Source organism: Perca fluviatilis, chromosome 23 (assembly GCF_010015445.1).
Source record: "Perca fluviatilis chromosome 23, GENO_Pfluv_1.0, whole genome shotgun sequence".
Classification (NCBI taxonomy): domain Eukaryota; kingdom Metazoa; phylum Chordata; class Actinopteri; order Perciformes; family Percidae; genus Perca; species Perca fluviatilis.
Window position 1 is genome coordinate 15,725,685 of NC_053134.1, and position 20,730 is coordinate 15,746,414.

A 20,730-nucleotide genomic window follows, 5' to 3' on the forward strand; every position below is an offset into this window, starting at 1 on the left:
ATCCCCTCAGGGTGATACTGAACACAGGACACAACAGCCCATATCATTGGGACACATGCACACGGCGAGACATCACAAAAATTGTGATCAAAAACTAGAACAGGAGGTTAGGGTGTTCAGGAGAGACGCTGATTCACACATCTAGTAACATCAGTGTGTACACAGCATGTAGGAGCAGAGAATAACCTCACAAAACACCAAGGGTTACCAAGAGCCACACAACAGATGCAATAGGAAAGCAGAAAACGTACATTCATTTGCAATATCTGACTTACCTGTGAGGATTTAATCTCAGCCGCTGTCTGTCTTCAGGAAGTGGTTCAAACCTGTAACAATGAGAAGGACATCACCCATTAATGGGGCTGTTTTTCACTCAAAATTAGCCTTTTGGACTTAGCAGTTCTTAAACAGTGTACACTCATGACACCACACGGTATAATCTTATTCTGCATGCAATCATAAAAACTGTGCTACGACTATTATCGCCGGTGATATTGGGCAGACTGTTGGTACAAAGGTGCAGCATTTAAAACTCTTCATAGAGAACTGAAGTCCATGGTTGACAAAAGATGCATCTAATGAACGCAGCCAAACATAATTGAGACAAAGGGACATATTTGGTTCTCAAAGCTAACAGACTTGAATCCATTCATCAATACAGGCCGGTGTCACACACACACACAGCACAACATGAATACATGGGCACATCCTCCTCGCTCTCCAGGGAATACCCAGTAAATTAATGTGTCTTGCTGAACACAAGGACCTTCAATCAATAACCAAAATGTCTCCAGTCATTTGTATTACTTTTACCTCCAGCGGGGGATACACACAAATGACACAGCCCCCAACCCCCCTCCCGCAAACAGGCTTCCCATCGTGACCGTGAATGCATTATCATAATCTCTGGAGGGACTCTCCATTCATCTCACATTAGCAAAACAAATGTGACAGACAAAGAACACCGGGCAATTTAGACGTGAAGCCATTAAAACTGCAGTTAGCTCAGAGGAGAAAGACTTATGTGATTATGTGAGTAGCCATTAATAAGCCTAGGTCGAACTGTTTGAACTCATCAGGTATTGTAAAGGATGAGGAAGGGTTGACATGGGTGAGTAGCTGCTGTCACTGAGTAAGAGAGAGATTGGAAGAACGCCAGCAACCCAACCCAACCCAACCCCAAGCCATGACCCATTACCATGGAAACAGGATGGAGAAAGAGAGAGGCAAACCGGAAAACAAGGATTATTTGTTAATGTCTAACATTGGAATCAAACCAAACCTAATTAAGTTTACATGAAAGTGTAAATGTACCATGTTGAATTGAATTAATTTGGTAACCAGGACTGAACTGAATCAAAAATTGAACTGAGTCAACTGAGACCAGAGAGGGCAGAGATGAAGAGGGGGGGAAAAGAGAGGGAGATGTTAATGAACAGAGACAGGGATGTACCGAGACATCAGAAGACCCCAGCAGGAGAGGCAAAGTGAGGATGATGGGCGAGAAAAAGAGAGAGGGAGAGAAAGAGAGATAGCACATGAAAAAAATTTACGGCAAGTGGGAATCAGAAACATACATTATTAACGTTCAAATCTAAAAGCGCTTCATCATTAAAGCGCAGGAGAGGGGTGGAGAGAGATATATAGAGTAGAAAAAGAAGAGAGAGGAGAGCTGTGAGATGGCAGAAAAGAAAAACTAGCAGGCCTGGCCCCAAGCTCCAGCACATTGCCATGGAGATGAAAAGAGAGACGGACCATATGAAAACAAATATTTTGACATTTTACGAAATATGCTTGTTCACTTTCTTGCAGTTAGACAGTACGATTCATACTGCTCTACAAGATACAGGAAGGAAATGGTTAGCTTAGCTTTGAATAAAAGACTGAAAACCGAGGGATACCGCTAGCCTAGCTCTGTCCAAAGCTCACCAAATCCACCTACCAGCTCACTAATGAACACATTTTATCGTGTCTGTACAAAAACCAAAGTGTGAAGACGAGAATGTGCTGTTTTATGGGCGTTATGTCCTGGATGATTTCTTGGCCAGGAGCAGTGACTTTGAAGGGTATCTGCTGGTTGCCTAGCAAACCTATGGTAACAACAAGACTCCAGGAAGTACAAGCACAAATTGTTGTCTTTACACTTAGATTTTTGTAACGTGTTAATTAGTGCGCTTTAAATGTGCCGGTATGTGGATTTTGTTTCCTTCAGGCAGAGCCGGGCTAGCCGTTTCTCCCTGTATCCAGTTTTCAGGCTAAGCTAAGCTAACTGGCTGCGAATATTTAACAGACAGACATGAAAGTGGGATCAAATCTTTTCTCGGCAAGAAAGCGAATAAGTGTATTTGGAGAGAGCGACCTGACAGGCGTTGTATTTTGAAGAATTACACAGTTTATGTAGAGTTATGATGAGCCTTCAGAAAAACTCATGAAGCAAAAATAGATCTAATTTGTTCCCTACATCTTCAGTAAGGAACTAAAATATATCTATGACAACAGTGTGAATGAGAAATTAAAGCTCTGTGAATATTTAAACATTCCCTGGTGATAAAGGCCAGTGTTTCTCTGAATGTCCTTATACCAACTTCAGTGAGGTCGCTATGTCTGATTACTAAACAGTGCAAAACCTCTCAGATTTACTATCTATCTCCTGTTTCAATTAGCTGCCCAGGTTTATGGATCCACTGGGAACCAGTACGCTGCATGTGTGGGGTGGAGGGGATTTTGCAGGCTGTGATGAAATAACTGACCCGAGGCATGAATAGAAATGTGGGTGCACGTGTATATGTGTGTGTGTGTGTGTGTGTGTGTGTGTGTGTGTGTGTGTGTGTGTGTGTGTGTGTGGCACCAAACCATTAAAGGGTTAATACACATCCTCACAAACCCATACACAGAGCAGACAATACTTTCAACATGGGCTAAAATTACTCTTCTATCTAAATCTAATTCTAAGTTGCTTGAAATCCATTTAAGGAGGGAAAATATACTTGCAATTCACCAAAAAACATTAAAGCCTCAATATTAATAGAAGTGGCAGATACTGCTAACAATATATGCAATAGAAATTTCTTCACTGCTGTCTACTATAGCGTTTATAGTTTTATTGCTATTATTGTTAAGAAAAATTGCTTTTGTTTTCCTTTTGGAAATTGTACAGTTAAAGCCTTGTAACTCTAAAAAGTAGGTGTAAGCAGCCATCTGAATGGATCCGTCCTTTTTTATGTGCCCACTCTCTGCCACCAGTGACGGGAGGAAAACTGTGTAAAATAATCTGCATTGCTTAAAGATCAGTGCCTAGGCTGTCATGAATGAAGACCAACTTTCTCCCTCTTGAGAAGACGTTCCAGACACCAGTTGCCCTGGAGCTGGCCAGTGCAAACAACAGAAAAAACAAAAGAAACACATTTGCTTCTTTAAACAAATATAGGGTATCAGCAGCACACCAACAAAGGGAAAAGGCTGAAGGCATTTGCAATTGCTTTTCAGTTTCAAGGTAAGAAAAAAAGTTTGTCACATTGCCAAGCTACGTGATCTAAAGTACATTAACGCTTGTGAGACCAGAGCCACAGTGATTTGGCAGTCAGCTATGGAAGCGGTAGCACCTGGGCAGTGATGACTTTTTCTGGAGCCTGAACGTTGTCTGTTAATCAAGTATCAGACATACCATCTGCGTGTGTTATACTTGATGATATTTTGGTGTAGGCCTTGGGGTTATTTATTAATCTCCCTGTGAGTATGTGTGTGTTCTGTGCCCATGCACATCTGTCTTCATGTACCTATAGTCACAGAAAAAGACAAATTACCTAATTAAGATTGTTGGGTTTAGTGCACCGTTTCATTGGGTCGTATACAGACAATGTTCTACACTGCCATTTACAAAATCCCCTGGCACATGGTAACGGTGCAATGTGGTCGCTTCACATTGGTGGAACAAGGCTTTATCGGGACATACGGTTGCATTGGAAATTAATATTATGTAAATGCATGATTTGCCTCAGGGTAGTGCATATATGGTAAATGAAAGGGGACCCAGAATAGACCCCCTGAGGCACCCCACAAAAGATAGAAGCACAGTTTACAGTTTAGGAATGTTTACACGAATGGCACACAAAAGTATAAAATGTCAAAATTGCATGATCTTTCTAGAGGTAAGGCTAGTTTGAAAAATGCCACAAGCCTGTGTCAGGATGGCCTCTACAGCTGCTTTAGAAGTCTCCACGGAAGAGTTCAAACCCACACATTCCCTTGTAATGTTTGTATATGTGTGTGTGTGTGTGTGTGTTGAGCACAGAGACTGAGATGAGGGGGGTTGGTTACCATGGCTATTCAAAGGTTTTTTAATTTTAACAGTCTGTGAGCATCCTTCGGATGACAGACAATACACACAGTTCAGTCCCACACAAAAAGAGCAGTCAGAGGGAGCTGGGTTTAATCAGAGAGATTTATTGCCGCCTGAAAGTTTTTTTTCTTCCCTCCAGAGGTTAAGGGGACAATTCTCCCTTCCCCACTGTTCCCACTCGACACCACACAATGCACGCAATGAAGTCATCAAGAATGTTATACATACACACAGAGATGGTAAGAGCAAGAAAGATAAATCAAGATTAAGGAACAGTAGGAAGTAGCATTCCTCTGCTGCTGATCCTGCTTAGCTTTCTGCAGCTAAAGGGGAGCATATTGCAAAAGTGTCCAGGTATGAGAGCTCTCTGGGGATTGGATGCAATCATCAGAGTCATTTAACAGCCCCAACAGATAGTGACTTTATTAAAGCGAGAGTGAAGTGGGACAGGAAACATGAGAATGACAGGGATGAACAGAAGAGTGGGAGGTCTGTAGCAACAGACAAAAAACAAATAAAACATGATTTGAAAGCTGACTGAAAATGACAGGCAGTTTGGCTACCATCAATGCAGATGAAAAACCTCGCCGTATGTTGGTCAGCTCCATTTAATCAGTCACAGTAAGAGAGAGGCCTGGCGTAGAGTTCAATTTCTAATCTAATCTGAGTGAGTATTTTACAAAATTACATTCTTTTTAGTACAGAATTCCTTCTTTGTGTTGCTGATACTAAGCAAACTAAGAAACACTTTCCCAAAGCATAATGTAGCAGAAATCCCAATGCAGCCTTTTAGGTGGCCATGTACTGCCATAATTACAGTAGCTTGACAAGAACAGCCCAGGGTTTAAAAAGCTAATGCAAACAGTACACCTAATGCTAATTCAGCCTTGAGGCCATTATGCAGTCAGTGTTAGAGAGGAGACAACAGTCAGACAGAGACACACAAATGTGAGAAACATTAAGACAAAATGGATAAGACTTAGTTATCATTGTACTTATATATCAATTAAATCAAGAGTATTTCCTTCAGCCTTTCAAGATAAACAAATATTGCTAAAGAAACCAGATCTATCGAGATCTGACAGGCTGTAACTAGCATCACCATGGAGAGAGTCAAGCAGAAGAACACCCAGAGTGCTCAACCGAGCAGATCTTGGCCATCAGTGACGTGACATGTCATAAACACGTTGGAAAAATGCCAATGCAGCCAGCACCCTAGAGACCATCTTATCTAAAGGAACAACACAAACGGGAGGCAAGAGAAAGACAAAGATGGAGACAATGAGAAATGGAAACATGGAAATGAGAGTGTAAGGAACAAAGGGGCTGTTGACAAGGGTGGGCAAACAGTGGAGGATATAGACCTATACGATGCCTGGGAGACGTTTAATATTGACTGCATATCTTCTACCTAACACAGATAAAGGCAGGAGAAGAAGAACAGAGGATTGAGGCCTCCTGATATTAGTAACAGCATTGAAGAGGGATTTCTCTACAGTATATGATCTCATTAATGTAGGACTGCTCACAAAAACCTTGTTCTCTGTGATGAGGAAGCGACAAGCTCACACAAAGGCTGCTCAGACACCACCGGCTTACCGTGACAGTGAAGTGTAGATATTACACTTGCCGCATTCTGTTTGGCATTGAAGCTGTAACCAAGTGAGATTACTGTAAATGGGATATCACTACTTTTTTTATTTTAATGGTTAAACAAAGCCACTGCGTGGAGAGTTACGCCAGATTGTAGCTTTTTCATACTGAGAAAAGACGACGCACGCTCCTCACTCTTCTGCTAGTCTCACACCACACAAACAAAACACCTCACAGCTGTGCAGCATTTGGTATATCCTGCAGCAACCGTGCGAGACAAGACTCTTTTGAAGGAAGATAAAAACTGGATATGATCGGGGCCAGCCACATTACTGGATTAGCTATTTTTAGAAAATATGGTGTTTTGTCTTGCATTTCATTTTCAAGTATGCCTCCCTCAAGGTTTCTGTGTGTATGTAAATGTGGGTATGGATCAGGCTACGCATGTCCTGCTGAAAGTACATCATTCATGATATTTCATATCAGTCCCAACTTCGAGTTTTTGATGGAGCTTGATGACCATTGCACTTTCACACAGATCAACCCAAGGTGAACCCCAGCCATTTGGGATTACCGGCCTGATTTTTCCACGTCCAGCATGACTCTCTCCACTGTACATAGATGGATTTCAGAACTGGCCTGCTGGATACAGGCCCAGAACCTTTGTTTGAAGTGTTCATTTTGTAGGGGATAGATTTCGAATAGTTGCAATGATCGTCATCAAAAAAAAAAAGATTGTCCCACATTTCAGCTGGGACAGCATGAGCAGTTGGGGCACAACATAACAGTGAGAACAGTGGAAAAACTAATATGTAGGATGTGTGCATGATTGGAGTGAGATGTGATCATCTGTGTGTCTGTGCATGTGCAGGGCTAACACAAAGTGACTAATTACACTCCACTCAGCAGTTCCACTAGATTGAATGCGAAAGCTCTAAAACACACACTGCACTAGAACGGTTAGACTTGACATTAACAGTCCACTTCTGAAAAAGGACTTAGAGCTACGAGCAGACAAACCAGAGCGCTACCTAAACAGCAGCTTTAAGCAGGAGTAGCCAGGGCTCTTGTGTTCGCTGAATGAATGTGCTTGTGTGCTTTGCTTTTTTCACATTTATAAGTGCTGTATTTGTATATGGTCCCTTGCGGTCAAATAAACACTCAACAGCCCGTTGTGTAGCATTTGCCTCTGTAGCTCTTGACTTTGTTAATTGAGAGCTACGGAGCCTGAATTTTGTGGGCTAACAAAAGCAGTCTTAAAAAGCAACAGAAGCTACATGCAAATGTTTCCGAGGCCATCCTGAAATATGTGATATGCCATGATTCACGACCTCACCTGAGCAGCAAAAATGGTCCCACTTATTTGGATGCTGTCATGGTTCAGTAATGCAGTGATGTTGTTGCTTCCTTGCGGTGTGCAGGATCCCCATTGCACAAATTGGACCCATGCTACCATATTTGCTTACCACCTTTGCCCTGTTTCTTAAACAAATGTACAATGACACACAACATTGACCAGCAGTCAATCCAGTGAACAGACCATAGACTCAGCGACGCCTGTCTGCGGCTCAAAGAGTCGCAGGTTTACAATATGCTAATATCACACTCTTGCTATTAAAAACCCTCATGGATAAAAATGTCTGACAATGAAAATCCATTGAGGAAAGTGTCCCAATAACCTCATTATTTGACGCCAATCTTAGAACTGAGGAGCACTGCTTATATCTATCCTTTGACACCCTTATGTGGCTTTTGGAGCAGAAGAAATCAATATTTCAGGAGATGGTTACTTTCGCACCTGCCAATCTCTGACAATTCCTCAAACAACTATAATCATCTCTCTAAAACACCTCTTCCTTTCTTTATCGCTGAAGAGTACACTCAAGAACATTCGGTGTCTTACATTAGTTAAATCACAACGCCTAAAGCATATAATAAGCCTGAAAACTAGATCACAAAAACATGTTTGATTTAAAATGGGTTGAAATTAATTAAATAAAGTCTATATTTTAAAGCAGCTTTCGACACAGAAACCATGTTGATTAGTGTAGGGGAAAGTGTAGAGGTAGAGATCTGTCCTTCCTGTAAACTATATGTCCACGTTAAAGGTCCCGTGGCAAGAAAATTTCTCTTTATGAGGTTTTTTAACATTAATAGGAGTTCCCCTCAGCCTGCCACCAGTGGCTAGAAATGGCGATAGGTGTAAACCGAGCACTGGGTATCCTGCTCTGCCTTTGAGAAAATGAAATGAATGAAAATGAAATAAGATGGGCCAAAGTCTCGGGAAAGAGACTTCAGATACAGTATTAGGGGACCACTAAGGTCTATATAAAAGCATCCAAAGAGCACCATGTCATGGGACCTTTAACATGTATATCAAGTTTTCCAGCCACACCTTCTTAAAGAAAATGCATATTGTAGGCCTCAGTACTAACCTGAATGAATGCAGCTAATGTCTGCAGCTTCACATGTACAGTAAAGCATATTGGCTCAGTGATGGACCAACCAAAGTAGCAGACCCAAGCAGCTTGCTATCACTCAATCTCTCGTTGCACACAAACACACAGGCAAACGCTATTCACTGTTGCCCACAGGGCTGTACAGCCTTGTTGGCCAGTGGTGCTGATCTCGTGGCGGGCCAGACAGCACGGACCCAGCTGTAAAAGAGTGGCTATCTCTATACAAAGGCCCCAGTCAGCACTTTGGTACTCTAAAAACAGATGCTGCCTTAGCTGATGAGTGTCCCTCCCAGCAAAGCAGCCAATTTATAATGGGACGGTCCACAACTCGCATACAAATTCATCCTCTATTATGTTTACTAGCCTTGTTTGAGAAGTATTTACATTATGACACCGATAGAACTGATCATTGTTCATCTTTAAGTAAATCTTTATTGTCCCACTTATGTTTGCAATTCATGCAATTGTGCTTTGCCTCAGCAAAGACTCAGCAAAAAGAAAGGACGTATTGAGCAGAATAGCAGCTCTGTGCCTCTTGTGCATTAAAATATGACTGGCCATTAGGACTGCATGACATGAGGAGAATGTGCAATATGCGATAATGTTGGTGAATATCGCGATTAACGACATTACTCACGATAAATAAACAGATATTAAAGTGAACCCAGTTCTGCTGCTTTCAGTGTTCTGCTGAAATACAACAAAGTGTTGTTGAATTCATAACAAACACAAGTAAATCATTTACAATATTATTTTATTGAACAAATGTAACATTATATTGAATATAAATGGCACCACTAAAAAAAGATTGACATTTTAACGTGCAGTTTTCTACTGATAATTTCTTGAAACTAACACAAAATAATCTGTTTTGTGTCTATTGCGATATGTCGCAGCCTTTCGCAAGGTGTATATTGCGCCAGTTGATATTCCTGATGTACCTAAATCCCCCTGCTTTAGGCTAGAGGAGGCTCTGTCTAACAAAATGCCCATCTGACTGCTGGGATTTTGGCTAACCAAGATAAACCGAGTTAACTCACTCCAGCCCGAGTTAATGAGCTTATGAAAGATCAGCTGTCTTAGAAGAGGGGTCTCTGCTTTCAGCTACACTGATGCCCTACGGGTCCCCGTGCCTAATCCAGGGATCAATAATCTTGTTGTCAATACAACCCCGTATGCTGACACTTGGCTTTGGGATACCTGATACAAATTATTAATGATTGTGTGTTCATGTGAATGCTCTGGTGTGGGTCTAGGGTGAGAAAAGACAGTATTTTGAGTAAATCCCAAATCACCAAAAAGGTTCAAGTAAAAGGAAACTGACAACAGGAGGATGGAACAACCACAATCAAACAAAATCTAAACCTCATTTTGAGACCGTATCCCTCTGCCGTTTCTCTGACAGAGGACAGTATATCCCCAATCATCCAAAATTCGACCCTGTTACATGTAAGATTGTGAGTGCAAGTGACAAGAGCAGCAGAGCGCTCAATAATTCATCACTCAGTATAGTATTTTGTGGCCTGGCTTTGATACACCAAAGCAGTCACAGTGCTTCTAAGCAAGAAGAAAAGAGACATAGTTTTGCATATGTGAGATGATATGAATTATTCACCGACAGTCAACCATACAGTCAGTCTTCCTGGGTAGCTTGTAGCACCAGATGGTGAACAAAACTAAATATTATATATATATATATATATATATATATATATATATATATATATATACTAAAAATATTATACATTATATTATATTATATACATACTAAAAATATATTATAATTCCGTAAAACATTAAATAGCAGTTTAGGGCAGCTTAAAGTTGTTCTGGTGTGCTTAGGTGTTAATTCTATGTCTGAAGAATTGCAAAATATTCAATTAAGTATAGTAGGTTGCTTTGGAGTTGCAACCTGCATTCCTCTACATCCTTTTTTTTTTTTTTTTTAAATACTGTAGAATTATGTCATGAGGCCAAACTTAAATACGCAAATATTACACAGTATGCCAAATACAGGAAAACGGCATTTTTAAAAAGGAATAATGGTCAATAATGTACCGAAAGACAACAAAAAGCTTAACAATAGGGCTGCAACTAAAGACTATTTTCATTATTAAATTATTATTGCTTGATTTGTCTGACAGTCCAAACCCCAAAAATAGTAATTGGATATTATAGATGGTTAAAAAATACAGTACATTTTTAAATTTGATAAGCTGGAACCAGTAAAACTTTGGAATTTTTGCATGAATGCAGTGTCACACTGTAGTCTGCCTAACTGTTTCTCCTTCAAATATTTCATGTATTTTGTATAGTCCAATTTAAGGCAGACACACATCAGTCAGGTTTTCCCTGAAATCATCAGATGATAAAGATTGATGTGTGAATAAATAATTAATAAGAAGATAAAAGAGCCACAGTTGGGCAGCCACAAAATGCTTTAGAACTGCATCAAGGCTGTGCTTTATTTAACATTAAAATATACAATGAATGTTATGACCCAGCTCGGGAGGTAAAAGGGAAGAAAGATAAAACCAGGTGTTTTTGGTAAAAGTAAAGTTATTTATTGGTAACAGAAAGTTTAAAGTGAATCAACAAAATAAGGTACACAAACTACATAGGAAAAAAGGTGTGACAGTCGTTATCAGTTAATGGATCTAAAGCCCGGCCCAGTCTCACAAGTACCACAATTTCACAAATAGTATTTAACATTAGACAAAGCAGAGCATAACTAAGTTGGCGAGCAGGTCAAGTGTAATCACAGCCGCCTTGAGTGACAATTTGACACACTATATATATCAGCAGGTGAGCTTGATTGCTCCTCCCGGATTGGAGGGTGATTCAAAGTGCCGCGCCAATCAGTGTCCTTAGAGCTCCAGAGGAGGGATCGGACCCAGCTGGACCAATCCCAGACTGGAAACCACACATCCTACTTCACAGGCTTTATCGGTCAAGTACTGATGTGTGTACAGATAGATTGATAAACTGATATTCTTACGAGACTCTTAAAGAAAACAGTTAATTAAGTACGTCACACAGACAACTGCCTCATCGCTGACCAAGTGACAGTTGATGTGATCCAACAGTTGTGGGACACTCCCTGGACACCTGATAGCTTGTGCTACCTGTTTATGTGAGTGTGTACATGGAGGAAACCAGCGTGGGAAAAGTATGTGATACCCATTTTAGAAAAGTAGCTGCTCTTCCACTTATTAATGGGCCTTTTGTGGCAGGTAATATATCACATAGCCTTAATGGATGACTGGCTTGAATGAATATATAACAAAGTGAAGGGGTTTCCTGTGCTTTAGAAAGGACTGATACATTGTAGTTATCAATACTAGTGGTCTTTGAGACAGTTTTCTCTTCTTTTTATTTTCATGTATATTTGTTGGCAAAATTATGTTAGGGTTTAAGAGGTATATCAGACAAACACGGACTGCCTCAAGTTGAAAAAAGAACAAAACGTCAACAGCACACACACAGCCAACAGCTACATTCTCCAATAATTCCATAAAAACGAGCAGAAAATACAAAATGTGAAATTTGCTGCTTGCAGCCAGTGAGGTGGCAACCGAGCGCTGGGTAAAGGTTAAATGGGCTTTGTGAGTCATCAGTATCAGAGCGGAGAGTGGAGGAGAGATGGAGTGGGTTGATGGTCAATAGCAGCAGTGTGTATATGGTGGGAAAATGCTGGGAGGACACTGGGGGGGGGGGCTGGGCAAACAGGCGTAGTGCAAAGCCGTGTGCAGCCCTCCCAGGCATGGAAGTAATTACAACTTAAAGAATGTATACGCGTTCAAATGTCATATTTGATAACATCATTTTTATGTAACAACAAGCTTGTGTCCACAGCATTTCCATTAAAGAACAATGCACTTATCAAATGACTGTGACAAACGTTATCATATTGCTATTAGCTGAAGAAAAACAAAACAAGTAACATCATATGGTTGACAAGATAATGACTAATCATCTTTCTTCCTGTTGATGAGAAGTGAATTTACATGTTAGAAATAAAATCCTCTAAGGCCCAACATATCTGTATATACGGAGCAGGAAGTGTGTCCAATTTCAATCTAGCTGTGTGATTATAATCACTGTGTATCTTAGCAGTCTGAGCAGGGACATCAGGGTTATCTCTTCCCCACAGAACAGACATGAGGAAAGCAGAGGTAGTAGCTGATTTGGAAGCAAATGGCCTGGTCACAATGTGTTCCTCCTTTTTATCAGTACCAGCCACAGCGTTTCAGAGAGAAAATCACTGAAAGTTTGTTTCATGCAAAGCTGATGTCTACATCTTCAAATGAAGTGTCTCATATCCCACATCCAACTGCAATGAGCTAAAGTGCTACAACGGCAGCTGGGGGTGCATTGCGTCAGGGTGCAAAAAGGCAAGGTGACTGAAGCAGCCTGGCTCTGATAGGACAATGCAGAGTATCTGGCAGCCCAAAAAACAGCCAGCTCAGCAGTTCTAGGGGTGAAAGAGATATACAGAGAGGACAGAGTGGCTATAGTGGCAGGGTGGGGCATTATCACTGATGTGAAACGCCATTGACTTTTTTGGGCCAGCATCCAGATGCATCAAATGATGCTGAGCAAGAACAAACAGGAAATGACTTATTCTAACAGTAAGTCATAGCACCCGAAGCCTGGACTGCATTCTGGTCTGTTGACATGTGCTCAAAGTACATTAAAATGGGTTTATGTGCTGTTTACAACCGAAGGGCAAATTATCATCAAACTGGCTTTTAAATCAATGAACCGAAAATCGTCGGTTTTACTGTCATTTTTCAGTAATTATTCAGTAATTCTGGCTGTCAAAATCCTATATACTGTAAGTTTGGCTCACCACACACGCGAGTGAAGCAGTACGGTAATTATGGATGGATCTTCTTTACTGCACATACGTAGCCTCACTAACTGTATTGCAGATTCAAAAAGATTTCACTTTTGGTCAATAAGTTAATATTTACCCTTTCCTGTGTATGCAATGGATATATTTTTGATTCTGAGCTTCTAAAACAGCATGGCAGTTGGGTGTTATGTCACAGTCTGGCCTATCTTTAACTTGTAAATGTCAGTACATCCACACTGTATGTACTGTACATCTCATCTCTTTACATAACACATTGAAAATGTCATCCTAATTCTCTGGAGCAGCACTGTACTGCATGTACATGTGCGGTGTGTGGGGATTTCCACACAGTGTAGGCAACTGGGCATGCCCATTATGCAGTTTAAATAAAATTAAAAAGGACTAAATAAAGCATGTTCAACAAGACCGATGTTACTCAACTCCCCCTTTCTCTCTTCAAGGCCCATAAAGATGGGGATCTGTCTGCCATACATTGGTTTATCAATTAACAGAGACATCTTAAGCTGATAGATGACTTATACACACTGAGAACTGCTTCTGTTCTCCACCCTACCCCTTCTCTTCGCTGGACAGTTTATCTTTTTCTACAAAGGCATTCTTTCAGTACGACCAGAGGGTACTTACTGATGGCGGGCTGGCCTCAGAGAGGCCTTCTATCTGGGGTCAGACGAGTAGGATCGAGAACACATTGAACTGAAGCCGCACCACACACACAAATTGGCGATTAGCAGATGCTCAATATAAAGTGTCCTCTGAACAACGGAGGCCACACTCACAAAGTATTTTTTTTACTACACGGAGTTCCTCTTAATGCCACGAGAAGACTAGAATTCACAAATGCTGCTGAGAGCAACTTTTACTATGGAGAGACATGTATCAATACACATGGTGAAATGTACCACAACATTCTGCAGCTATAAATGCATCCTAAGGTGTAGCAAATGACACCAGAAATAAGTCTTGCCACAGGGAGCAGTTGGGGTCCTGTGTGGCATGATCACTGTCTGCTTTGGGGCCAATGAAATGCCTTAAAAAGCAATACATAATTACACACTCTACAAATCATGTGTAAAGGCTCCAAGATAAATTTCCCATCAAACTAATCTCTCCTCATGGCTGGGGGTAAAAACATGTCTACCTATGAGGAAAAGCTAAAAGAAATCTGTTTTTATCCACCCATATAAAGTGCTATAGCAGTTCTCCATAGAAAACAATCATCCATAGCTGACATATTCAATTATGCCCTATAAAAACATCTCATTCTTAAGGCTGGTTGGCTCCCACCCGTCATGTGATGCTGGTGCCTTGAACCAATTGGATGTTTGGTGTGATAAGAGGAGCTTTTTAATGGCTTCTTTGACCCAAATCCTCACTAATCATTTTAGAGCTGTGACAAAGATTCTGGTGGATGGGGGGGTAATATTATTTTTAAGCCTACTGTACAATGAATTAAGCTCCAAACACTGGGGTTTGAACATCCCTCCTTCATTTCCCTTAACACTGGTAAAAAAGAGAGGATATATAAATGCTTGTGTGGCAACATGGTCAAATGTCAAATCCTTTTTCAAATGTTTCTTAAGCTATGAGTACGATTAACATGACAGGAATCGTCTGCCATGTTGAAAACAAATAATCTTCGCCTGCATATGCCTCAGTAAATCACGTAAAAGTAAATCATTATTTTCAACAATCAAACATTGCTGGTATGTTTCTTACAGCTACTACCAGTCTGGCAACTCCTTTGCTCTCACCCACTCTCCCATCTGCTGCCCACCTGAGCCACACAAACAAGTCATCTTCGGCCTACAAGCAGCGTCCTATTCAAAAGAGCCTGGTAGGACACTAAAAACGTGTGTGTATGTATGTGTGTGTGTGTGTGTGTGTGTGTGTGTGTGTATGTACAGGAGTGGCACGTTATGTCTCCTTATATTAATCTCCAGTCTCTTGCTTTCACTTCAGATGCAGCCTGGCACAGCTGGTGACCACAGCAGCATCTCGCTCCACTCCTCTCCGTTTCTCTTTACTCCACTCCTCCTCACTGCAGCTACACCTTTACTTTTCCTTAGTCATTCAACGTTTTTCTTACTTTTTCTCCTCTCCTCTCTTTCCCTTTTATTTCCTTTCCTCTCCTATGTGTCCCCTCTCCTTTCCTTTTCTCTCCCCTCCTATCCTTCCATTTTATTTCCTTCCCCTTCATCTCCTCCCCTTTCCCTCCTCTCCTATCCTCTCATCTATCCTCTTTTCCTCGTCTCCTTTCCTTTCACTTTTTTCTCCTCTCCCCTCTTTCACTCCTCTCCTTCACTTTCATTTTTCCATCGTCTCCTCTTCTGTCCATTTTCTCTTCTCTTCTCTGCTCTCCTCTCAATTCCATTCACTTTCTTTCCCTTTATTCCCTTTTCCTCCTCTCTTGATTTATAAACCTCAATTGATTGACTGAAAACATATTTTACAATAAACTGTAAACTTTAATACTGAGATACTGAATACGGTGTTTAGTGTCGGGTTGCAACTAATGATTATTTTAACTATCAATTAATGTGATGTTTCATTTTGTCTATGAGATTCTCTATTAAAAGTCAGTCATGTAATTTGTCAGCTTTAGTGTACAAGCCACATACAGCCTATACAGGTATAGTAGAAATATACCCGTAGGCTACTTCTCATAGTCCTTCATTGTGAAAGAAAACGGGGTCTCTCCCATCTCCATGTAATAACATCATCTTCCAAAAAAAAAAAAACACAACAAAAAACCATCTGTCTTTTATGGAAGGCAGAGAGAACAACAGCATCTGCTCTCTTAAAAATCTTCCAGCAGCAGCAGAGTGTCACACTCCAGACCTGGCTTTAACTTTCTCCCATTTTCCAATTCATCAATCCTCAGCCAGTCATGCTAATTTAATGTGTCCCGGTCCCTTAATGAAAACAGCCACCCAAACATGTCCAGCTGTGAGCCAAGAGTGCGGGGGTGTTTATGTACCTCCATCCCCCCTAACCCACCATCATCGCTGCAGGGTGCTGATGCTATTAACCCAAAGCATACAAAAGAATCTATGATGCTAATTGTATATATATTTGGCTGGTCTTACAGACGTGAGCCAGAGCTTTAGGACAAAAACCCAGGATGACTTTATTCACACGTGCACCGTCCTGCATACTTCATTGGTGGTTGCTTGTGTATCTTAACAACCTCTAGGGATGAATTTAAAAAAGTCGAATTGTTTCCTAGCTGCAGCAGTGCCTGAGGCAGTGCAGGAACTGAGAATCAAGACCATACTCTAATTGCAGCACGCAGATGGTGTTACAAATACACAAAACATATGCAACACCTATGTAGCTGGGAAAAGCTAGTTAGTTTCAAATAGTTTTATTATAAAGCATAAGAAAAACAGTAATACAGTTGTTGTGGAACAGAAATCTTGCTTCTTTTCAAATACTGACAAACTGTACAAAGCCGCTAAAGGCCCAGCGTTACAGGAAAATGCAGATGTTCAAACAGATTTCCTCAGAGCATTTCCTCAGGCATGGTGTGGGATACGAGCCGAACCTAAATCCGCACTGTACTTTTGTGAAATGTATTTTTTCCAGGCAGATGTGCCTGTTAAGGTTACCTCATTAGTCAGTTAGTCAAGAAAAAAAGCTATTTTTGCTGGTCCCAGGTTCTCAAAGGAGAATTTGTTGTTTGTCTCTATTAAATATCACTGTAAATCTAATATCTTTTTCCACTACTTCTTTTAATATTTCATAGAGTAGGCCTAAACAGATAGTAGAGCTGAAACAATTAATCGATTAGTCATTCAACAGAACTACTTTGATACTCAACTAATGACATTTTTTTTTAATAGCAGAAACTCTCAAATGTGCAAATTTTCTCTGCTTTATATAATTGTAAAACTTGAAGTTTGGAGATTTTTTTAACTGTTGGTCGGACAAAACAAGCAATTTGAAGGCGTCGCCGTAGGCATTTCTGATGAGCAGCATTCACTATTTTCTGAAATTTTACAGACTAAACCATTTATCAATTAATCAAAAAAAAGAATGGGCAGACTAACTGATAGTATGCCAATCTATCAGATCCACAATATATACAAAAGAGGTTTCCTTCCTTTTCAAAATATTTTAGAAAGAGAAATAACTACCCAATCAAAATGTCACCATAAAATATATTGAATCTTATGAAATGAATTAATATAGTCTTTTCCTGCAAATGGATGTATAGAGTTTTGTACAATTTCTTTGTGAAATGAAAAAAAGTTGACCTCAAACCCTAATCCCCAAACAGCCTGAAAGCAATATAGTGCATTTTCATGTCTGAAAATGGTGTCATCACTTAAGGCGACAGAATGAGAATGAGAGCCCACCATAAGCTCCATCACCTGACTTGTGTCTAATGGGCCGTAGATAAATGGGAGAGCAGGAGAGTGACGATGACACTGCATGTGCCATGAGTAATGGCTCAGTGCTGGCTCTGCACTGACAAACATGGGGAGTTGTCACAAGAGACTGACTCATGTCTTGGGATGTCTCTTAAGGGGTGGGGTTGATCGTGGTGCCATACCTGCCAGCCATGCAATGACATGCCACAGCATTGCATGTGTTTCATTTTCAAAATGAGATGTACTCCCATGGTAATCATACTAATTGATTAATAGCCAAGATAAATTTAAATAAATTACATAGTTACATAGACTCGATGTAGCGATGCGTGAATGGTGACGCCTAGATATGTAATTTTGCTTTGGGTTGGTATTGTATCACTAATAGCTGATGTCACCTGTCTGTTGTTCAACAGAAGAAGATTCGATTTATTCCAATTGATTTTATAGCCGGAGGATTGAACCAAATTCGTTAAAGATCTTAAGAATTTTTTGAACCGAGTCCTCGAGGTCAGAGATGTACAGCAAAATATCATCTGAAAATAGCGATATTGAGTTGCTATTGGATTTAATCTGGACATTACATATTCAAATGATGATTTTTTTTAAATATGGAAAGTTTAATTTGAGGTTTTTAAAATGTAATATGTTTGCTTGAATATTATGACAATAGGCCCTTGTCCCAGCCGACATTTTGACTCGTTATAGTAGGAAAAGCACAGGTGTTACTAATAACCTTAACGATGGCTCCGCTCTATCCAAGTTCTTAAATTCCTTAATGGAATTCAGCCATCATTTAATTTGATTGTTTACACCTGTGCTTTTCCTTCTGTGACATATCACAAGGTCTTCTGTGGAAAGGGCCTATTAGTGTCAAATCTAGCTTCATTTTCCGGTAATTGCGATTCAAAAAACAAAAGGTCATAACATAACTGGTACTGCAGAGAGCCTCGTCCAAAGGTTGAATGTTTTATAGAGAAGAAAACATAGAAAACAGTGAGAGTATGACATGCCTCCTCTCTTGTCTTAACACTCCTCTATACTCTTGAATACAAGAATACAGTATGAAATGCTGACTGGAACTTTCAGAATGTAGGTTATTAGCATTCTAGTGCAGCTTCAGGTTTGCACAACACAACAGAAGGCTTCCCATTTACAGCAAACCGATTACAACTAAATACAAAACTTAGTGATATAGGGACCTATTTGCATGAAGTATGGTTGAGGTTCACAGTGAACACTCATGTCAAATTTGATCACATAGTTTTACAACAACAGATACTGACTGCACAACTCACACCTTCAATTCCAAACAGATAGTGTGATTCTTATTACCAGCACAATGATTCTTCCTACTCATAGATATTTGTGTAGTCAGGTGTTATACACACTAGTCACATACTGTACACTGCAAGCAATATTACCAAGCATCTGTTGTCACCAATCAAACACATGTTCTGCAAACATCCCTGTAACATGATGACATGGGCCCCAAAGGGAATTAAACCAAGAGCATGTTTATTGATTATCTATTACTTAGCGACAGGACAAATCTGCATATCACGTCATTTCTTTAAATCACAATCTGAAAACAATATAAACCTTTAGTAAAGAAAGTGATGCAGTGATAAGGAACACACATCCACTCATATAAGCTTGCTTAGGCCTCCAGCTTATATCTTGACATTGCCTGCATTTGGTTTGTCGATAAAATGTCTGAAAATAGTCAAACTGTCCCTATTACTATCACATTTCATTTGACAAGGAAAAGCAGCAAATCATCACATTTAAGACACTAAAACCAGACAGCGTTTTGTCATGTTGCTTGAAAATTGACTGAAATGATGAATCGATTAATTGAATAATCCTCTCAGCACAAATACTGACCGCAAATGCCTAAGATTAGGCTTAGAATTCCTTTACAAATGGGTTTTCAAATCCAACAAGATGAATCATCTTTGACTGTAACCAATTCAATATCAACTCCAATTGAGTAAATCTTGAATGTCATTTGGAGACATGTAGAAAAAGATATTTCCCCCTCTATTAGACAATATTTCAAAGGGCAAACATTCAAAGGGCAGTACAAATATGACATAACTTTCCTTCATGGAACCATTTCATTTATTTAGTGGAAACATGTTGATCAATAATGAAAGAATAGGAGGCTGTTGCCCCCCCCTGTAGCCTACGGATCAATAGACACCTGCTGACTATTCATATCTCTACATCTGATATCTGCAAGCTAGGCCTTAGTGCTGCCCGTATTGAAGTCAAAACCCTTGGATTGACAGCTAGAGGAGCTGAGCTACATCTGGCAGCATCACTTGCAGACATCAAATAATCCGCTCAGCCCGTGGGCCTGCCTGCACCGGCCGGCGGCAGCAACAATAAGCACAAACCCTGCTGCTGCTGCTGCTGCTGCTGCTGCTGCTGCTGCTGCTGCTGCTGCAGCAACCACCGCTCAATGCATTCATTCAGTACAACAGCCGAGCAACACATTGCTTTCCCTCCCTCTGCTTGCTTTCATCGTTGCTCTTCAAGATGCAGTGAATGCAGTGCGGTGAAGCTGCAATGTTCTGCCTTTGATGCTCAGCACAATCCAGATTTAAAAATAAATTTAAAAAAACACGACAAACGGCATCCATATTGCTATATTATTTGCACCTGGTCATCCTAGTCAAGCAGCAGCACCACCGGGATGCTGGTGCATATGAAAATGCACCGACTTGACACATCCACTGCACCATTTATTCTCAATCGACATACCGGTATGTTCATACTGAAGACATAATGGGGGGAAAAAAATGCTATCTCCATCCTTGGAAAAAGAAAGAAAAAGAAAAAGAGAAGCATGTTCAAACTCACCGTCTGATGCAACCCGGCTCCTGATTCCTTCCCCCCCGGCAGTGAGTGTGTGTTGATGCTGTAGAAATTGATGAGGTGTGTGTCTGAGGGACTGTGCCCGGCCAGTGCTAGTCCGTCCCCCCTCGGCCGCTGCAGCAGCAAGCTGTGGTCCACACGGATCCTCCGCTCTCCTCACCAGCTCCCCCGCCGCTGTCAAAAACCAGCAACGAACAAAGATCG

The 20,730-nt window shown here is 40.6% G+C and overlaps 1 protein-coding gene across 1 annotated transcript in view; it reads right to left on the reverse strand.

Annotated features, from left to right (window-relative positions):
* nrcama (neuronal cell adhesion molecule a) overlaps positions 1–20,730 on the reverse strand; it is a 56,310-nt gene extending 35,580 nt beyond the window's left edge. Inside the window, 2 exon segments of the mRNA XM_039791366.1 lie at positions 276–326; positions 20,512–20,730. The gene's annotated coding sequence lies outside the window, so the exon portion shown is untranslated.